This window comes from Megascapheus bottae, chromosome 1, assembly GCF_031878675.1.
Source record: "Megascapheus bottae isolate mThoBot1 chromosome 1, mThoBot2.hap1, whole genome shotgun sequence".
Taxonomy (NCBI): Eukaryota; Metazoa; Chordata; class Mammalia; order Rodentia; family Geomyidae; genus Megascapheus; species Megascapheus bottae.
Genome location: NC_143509.1, coordinates 38,971,779 through 38,979,881, shown reverse-complemented (window position 1 = coordinate 38,979,881; position 8,103 = coordinate 38,971,779).

The following is an 8,103-nucleotide window of genomic DNA, read 5'->3' as shown; positions in this document are numbered from 1 at the left end:
CTTGGGCAGGAAAGTCCATGAGACTCTTACCTCCAATAAACTCCTCAAAAAAAAAAAAACCCAAAACAACAACATAAAACCAAAGTGCAGTGGAGCTGAAGTTCAAGTGGTAGCAAAAGAGGCACTGTTGGACAGGAGTTTGGCCTAGTGGTAGAGTGCTTGCCTAGCATGTACAAAGACCCGGGTTTGATTCCTCTGTACCACAAACATAAAAAAAAAAAAAAGGTGGAAGTGGTACTGTGGCTCAAGTGGTAGAACTCTAGCCTTGAGAAAGCCCAAGGACAGTGCTCAGGCCCTGAGTTCAAGCCCCAGGACTGGCAAAAAAAAAAGAAAAGAAAGAAGAAGCTCTGCAACAGTACCCAGACTCTGAGCTAAAGACTCAAGACCTGCACAAAATTTTTAAAAAGAAGAAAGAGAAAGATAATACCTATTTGAGGATATTCTAAATACTCACAAATGGATGAAGGAGCTCTGAGACTTCTCCCTTAGAGTTCTGCATTCATGCACTGATTTACTCATTAACTAAAGTTTTATGAGTGTTTACTACATACAGGTACTATGTTAACATTGTCCTTGTACTGTGATAAGAATGATTTTCTCTATAATGTGTGATTGTTGTTCTTAATGTACTATGTTATTTCTCATCTCTTTTGTTGTCCCTTGGTTATTCTCATATTGTTACAGTATCTTACCTTGTTATCTGATATATTGTATATATGTTTATTTATTTATTTGAAGTAGGATAGGGAAGGGGGAAAACAAGATGAGGGGAGGGAGTGGGGGGAGGGAAATGGGGACAAAAACATGACAAAGGGTAGCAATGTTTGTGAAGTAATGCCCCTTCTATCTGGAGAATATAATGTAACCCTTCTATTAATTACAATTAAAAAAGATGCATACAAAAAAAAGAAAAAAAGCTGGAAAAAAAGAATGATTTTCTCTGGACTGAGAGTTTGCATAAAATTGTCCTGCAACTACAAACCTTTACGAAAATATATTATGCTCTACAAACTATGCTCTACAAACTATTATGCATAATTATATAGAAAATTATACATGAGGTAATTTTACTTTATTGTATACTTGACCTAGTATTTTCTATAATCATTGTACTGTTGTTTATTTAAAACCAATTTAAATGGGCTTTTGGAGCCTGCTGCTAGTTGCTTATGTGTTTAATCTTAGCTACTCAGGAGACTAAGATCTAAGGATTGTGGTTTAATTTCAGTCCAGGTACAGGAGTCCCCAGAGACTCTATCTTCAATCAACTAACAAAAATACTGGACTGGAGGAATGGCACAAGTGGTAGAACACCAGATGTGGCCATAGCATGAGGCTCTGGATTGGGCAAATTCTTTTCAAAAATGCTTTTGGAAACCTAATTTGGGTATTCTTATCCACCAAGAAAAAAAAGTCTGCATTCATGACTTCTATTTCTGATAATGTTCCTTGAGGCAAGGAGTATTCAGAAATGTATTCCTTTAATCTCAAAATTTTGTTCTAAAGAACAGGCTCATTGAGCCCATTGGTGGATCAAGCCTGTACTCCTAGCTACTCAGGAGGCCGAAAAGTGAGGACTGAGATTCAAAGTCAGCCTGGGAACGAAAGTCTGTGAGATTCTTAAGTCCAATTAACCACCAGACAACCAGAGTGGTGCTGTGGCCCAAAGTAGTAGAGCACTAGTCTTGAGCTGAAAAACTCAGGGACAGCACCTAGGACCATAGTTCAATCCCCACCACTGACAAAAAAAAAAAACCAAAACCAGTTTCATCAATGTTCTTAATACTAAGAATGTTGTTTCTACCCACATCTATAACTGTTTAGAGTAATAGTTGACACGCATACATCTTAAATGAAGTTCAAAGCCCAGGCTACTAGGCTTGCTATCAGACCAAAGTAATTGTTTGCATCAAGAAACTATTAATGTTTTCAGATTATTCATTCTCAGCTTTCCTTGCCTAAGAGCAATGATGTATGGTTGACAGCTATCAGAGCTCTTTATGCTTTATTGGAAGTAATTTGAATAATTACCATATCATTAACTCACTTCTTAAAAAGTTTCAAAACTCTCAGAGAACTGCAAAGACAGGCACAAAATAGTATCTTTATATGAAAGTGCCTTTTAGTAGTCAGTCACTGGTTTATCAAAGGATGGGTCCCTTTAATCCAATGCGATGCTCATGAACAGAATGAGCTCTCTCCTCTGGATATTTTTTTCTTCCCCAAGAACTGTGTGCCAAATAGAATTATTTGGGTAGCTGCTCATTTCCCAGGTGAATACCTACCTGGGACAGGAATCTATGACCCCAGAACCCTGAAAACAAATGTTTGAGGTAGATTGTGTGATGGCCTTCAGTACCGAGGGATAAGGACAGTCTCCTTAAGGCTTTTGCTCTTGTGTGTGTTAAGTATATTGGGGCTTGAACTCAGAGCCTGGGCACTGTCCCTTAGCTTTATTGCTCAAGTCTGGTACTCTATCACTTGAACCAAACTTCTGTCCAACAGTGCCTCTTTTGCTACCACTGGAACCACAGCTCCATTTTCAGCTCATTGGTAATTAATTTGAGATAAGAGCTTTATGGACTTACCTACCTAGGCTGACTTTGAACTATGATCCTCACATCTCAGCCTCATGAGTAGCTAGGATTATAGGGGGGAGCCATTGACACCAGCTAAGTTTTTTTCTTTAAGAGGTACAGGAAGAAGGACATGTGAGCCAGCTTTGGAAACTGTTAAAAATGGAAAGGTAAAGAAGAGTGAAAAGGCTAGGTGTGGTAAAAACTAAAATAGTACAAGATGGGCCTAGAAAGGTAGCAGAAACAAGCTTGTGTAAGGCTTGCCATGTTAGAGCAAAACATTTACATTGAGTTCATATAAGGAATGGACAGGGAAGGGAGAGGCAACACGCATGTGCTGAGCTGAAGAAGATACAAAGATGATCCCTTTGATACAAGTCTTCCCGCCTATTTGAATGGCTAAAATTTGAAAAATTAACAATACTAAATGTTGTCAAGGACTTGGAGCAACTGGATTTCTCATGCATTGCTAGTGAGAATACAAAATGGACTGGCCAAAATGGTTTGGCATCTTCTTTCTTTTTGTTAGTATACATCCATGTCAAAGGCAAGTTTCATGAGACATTGCCTCATATGTAAACATTATATCCCAACCAACCTACTCCTTCCTTAACTCTCACCCATCTCACTTTCAGTTTGACACATTCTTATAAGTTAAACATATACCAACTATACAACTCAACATTCAGACTGCTGTTCTGTTCTATAGAAAGGAAAATCTAGGCTGGGAGTTTGGCCTAGTGGTAAGAGTGCTTGCCTAGCATGCATGAAGACCCAGGTTTGATTCCACAATATCACATGCATAGAAAAAAAAAAAAAGCCAGAAGTGATGCTGTGGCTCAAGTGGTCGAGTGCTAGCCTTGAGGAAAGCCCAAGGACAGTGCTCAGGCTGAGTTCTAGCCCCAGGACCGGCAAAAAGAAAGAAGGAAGGAAGGAAGGAAGGAAGGAAGGAAGGAAGGAAGGAAGGAAGGAAGGAAGGAAGGAAGGAAGGAAAGAAAGAAAGAAATAAAGAAAGAAAAACAGAAGGGATATCAATGTGTGAGAATTAATGCAACTTCTATCTGGTGAATATAACTGTAACCCCTCTATACATTAAAATAAAAAATTATTAAAAAGAAAGAAAGAAAGAAAAAGGAAAATCTATGTTATACACAAAACCTATATAGTTGTTCCTCAGAATCCACAGATCTTTGGTTCTAGGACACACTACTACTACTACCATTACTAAAATTGATGAATACTCAAGTATCTAATGCAAAATGTAAGTTCAATACCTGACAATGAAAGAAAAAAACCAGTTGTGACATTTGCATGTGACTTACGTATTCTCTTGTATTTTGTAAATCATCTCTGGAGTATTTATAATATTGAGTATAATTGAAATGCTAGGCATATGGTTTCTATACCCTGCTGTTTGGAGAGCAATTACAGGAAAAAATTTTACATGTTTACTTTAGACCAACTGTGTGAGCTTAAAGTCCTCTACTGGTTGAATAGGCCAGTACAGAAAAGGGCCCCTGTGAATTCAGGCACAGTCATTTGTAATTCTAACTACTTTAATCCTAACTACTCCGGAGGCTGAAATCTGAGGATCGAGGTTCAAAGTCAGCCTAGGCAGAGAAATTAGTAAGACTCTTAACTCCAATTAGCCAACCAAAAGTTCAAGGGTGCTAGACAGTGGTGTCTCATACCTGTAATACTAGCTCCTCGGGAGGCTGAGATCTGAGGAATGTGCTTTGAAGCCAGTCCAGGCAAGAAAGTCCCTGAGACCTTCATCTCTAATTAGCTACCAAAGGGGGAAAAAAGCTGGAAATGGAGCAGTGGTTTAAGTGTAAAGTGCTACTCTGAGGAAAAAGGCCAGGGACAATGCCCAGGCCCTGAGTTCAAGTCCCAGGGCAAACACACACACACACACACACACACACACACACACACACAAACTTGGAAGTATAGTTATAGATCAAGTGGTAGAACATCTGCCTTGAATGAAAACACCTCAATACAAGAAGAAGAGGAAAGAAGAAGGACAAGGAGAAGAAAAAGAAGGAGGAGGAGAGCCTTTTGGACATAAATGTTTACAGCAACTATATTCAGGATTTCCCTAAACTAGAAGTGTCTTTCAGTTTATTTCCTTGGCAAATGCATAAATTGTAGAATAAAATGGAGCTACTCAGTAAATGGAACCAAATTGTTAGGCTCAATGAATGCAGTCTCAAAAGTTTACATAGGGCTGGGAATGTGGCTCAGTGTTGCCTAGCATGTGTGAAGCTCTGGGTTTGATCCCTCCGTAGCACATAAACAGAAAAAGCTGGAAGTGGCATTGTGGCTCAAGCAGTAGAGTCCTAACCTTGAGCAGAAGAAGTACAAGGACAGTTTCCTGGCCCTGAGTTCGAGCCCCAGAACTAGTAAAAAAAAGTTTACATACAATTGTTAGTCTGCCTAGAAGAAATGACTTCTTCCCTTGGCTCTCTCTCTTCCTGTACACTGGAAATCCCCACCCTGCACCTGTAACCCTAGCAACTGGCATGCCTGGGGGCAGTGGGAGGTCCCCCATTCTGAGGCATTTCCCCATCCTCTGACATCACATCCACTTTCTCTGTAGCCACACTCCTCCCTCTATATAATCTCTCACTTTCCTCCATAAGCCCTCTTGCTCTGCCTGACTCCATCTTGGGCTGTAGGAGGTCTGCTCTCTCCTCACACAATAAACCCTCTTCTCCTGAACTGCGTGGAGTTTCTGGAGTTTCCTTTCGGCAGACCTTACAAGCACATGATTCTATCTACATAATATTCTCAATAAGACAAAAATAGCTATATGCCAGTGGCTCAGGCTTATATTCCTAGCTACTCAGGCTGAGATTTGGGGATCACAGTGAGAACTCAATTTAGACAAACAACCGTAAGACATTGTTATCTCCAATTATCAAGCACTGGAGATGTGGCTGAAGTGGTAGAATGCCAGCTGTGAGTGAAAATGTCAAATATAAGCACAAGACCTGAGTTTAAACCCCAGTACAAGAAAAAATAAAGGACAAAACTGTCCAGGTATATTGAAATACATCTATAATCCCAGCACTCAGGAGGCCAAGGGAGGAAGATCTTGAGTTCTAGCAAGGCAATAATAATAATTTTTAGAAAGGCAGAGCTATAAGCATGGAGGACAAAGCAATGATGACTACGACTTGTGGTAAGAAGGACTAACATGAAGTTTTAGGGAGGGGCAATGGAACTTCTTTTATGCTGATTGTAGTGGTAATCATATAAATTGATACCTGTGTTTGAAATCATACCAGAAAAAAAATGATTTCACAGTATAATTTCAAAAATGCAAATTAAGGGCCGGGAGTTTGGCCTAGTGGTAGAGTGCTTGGCTAGCATGCACGAAGACCCGGGTTCGATTCCTTGGTACCACATACATAGAAAAAAGCTGGAAGTAGTGCTGAGGCTCAAGTGGTAGAGCTCTAGCCTTGAGAAAGTCCAAGGACAAGGCTCAGGCCCTGAGCTCAAGCCCAGGACTGGCCAAAAAAAAAAAAAATGGAAATTAATAAAGCAGTCAAAATCAAATTAAGAAGGAAAGTAAAATATTTTCCATTTCTTGAACATTAGCATAAATAAAGTCAATTCTATTTGACCGGGAGTGGTGCCTAATTGGTAGAGTGCTTGCCTAGCATGCACTAAGTCCTGTGTTTGATTCCTCAGTACCCCACATACACAGAAAAAGCCAGAAGTGGTGCTGTGGCTCAGTAATAGAGTGCAGCTAGCCTTGAGAAAGCCCAAGGACAGTGACTAGGCCCTGAGTTCAAAGCCCCAGGACTGACAAAAAAAGCCAGTTCTATGTGCAAAGAAGCAAAGGAAGGAAAGGAAGGGAAATACAGAATCTTCCATAATAAAATTAATCCGGAGTTGGTGAACTTGTATTTCTGAAGATATTTGCAGCAATATATTGCCTGCCACCTGCCTTCATGTTCTTTCAGGATTTTGTTATTTCTTCATTAATAGGTCTGTATTCTTCTCCCTTGAAATTATGCCATACCAAGATCATCTGCATTGTGCGATTATCGGGGCTCAGTCATATAAACCTCCTCCTGTTCTCTTGGAATATGTGCTCTTAGAACTAGGGAAAGGCCCATAACAGTGGAAAAAAAAGAATTAAGATTTCTGCACAACTTGGCTGATCTTCCAACAAGTAACCAGCCCTTTGGGACATCCACCTTGAATACAGTTGATAAAGGTAGCAATGTATGAGGCAAAGAAGAGTGTGTCTGTGAAACTGCATGTTATGCACAAGGATATCTATGAGTAAACTAAAAGATTGCTGCTGTAATGCCCTGGATTAGATTCCCAGACTCCTCTCTCTCCCCCTCTCTCTCTCTCTCTCTCTCTCTCTCTCTCTCTCTCTCTCTCTCTCTCTCTCTCTCTCTCTCTCCACACACACACACACACACACACACACACACACACACACACACACACACACACACGAGCTGCTGTTTTTCTAGTCCACTCGTATGGTATAATAGAGAACTGATGTTATATTCATTTATCAATACAAACAGATCGGTGACTGGCTAAGATGGGATATTTGAAAGAAGTCTTTGGATGACTAAAGCTTAGACTGATTAGTGAAGTCATCTGTTGGACAAAGCACTGAGTGAGCTCCAGTGCAATTTTCCCATTGTGTGAAAATTCAGCACTCTCACATTGTATAATCAGGTAAAACAGAATGAAGACAGATTGCTCAGATATTTAGTATCAGAGGCAATGTTCTATGTCACATCTTTTAACATGTGGTTCAATATTCCTTCCACAGTGTGTGTGCCTTTGCACTAACAGATTCTACAGACCTGAAGTATAAGATGTAGAGCCACAATGAGTGCTTATGCTTCCTCCTCTCTTGCCTATGACAGAGAGTACTTAGCAGTATTCTCTTAAAGTTATAGATATACTCGTGAGAGATAGATTTTGTTATGCTGAGTATCTGAATAGAAAGGTACAAGAATGATTTGTGTTAGAAGTTTCAGAGAAGTACAGTGATGATAGGCTCAAAATATAACTTATAAAAAGGTTTGCTAGAGAAATTAAAAAGTGCATGTGCAAGAAAGAAAGCTTCTGAAAGGAATGCTTTGTATCAAGAATGTCTGAAATGACTAAAAAAACGGATAAAATTTACCAAAAAGGTGCTATTTACATCTTTGGGGAATTATGCTGTGAATCCTATGAGATGACTTGTATTTGTTATTTTAAGGCTATTTTATTGTAGTTGCAGTGGTAGAAAATTGTTACTTTAGCTATGGTGTCTCAGCATAGAATATAATACATGCAACATGCACAGGCCAGTGCTAAAAAATGATCCTCTTAAGTAATTCTATTGGTCATAGCCCACTTAGCATTATTTGAAAGCAAGGTAGGAGCAAGAAATAAATTAAAAGACTATCTCTAGGATATGATTCAAAAGCAGAAGTTTTAAAGTATATGGCACTGGGGCCGGGAGTTTGGCCTAGTGGTTAAAGTGCTTGCCTAGCATGCA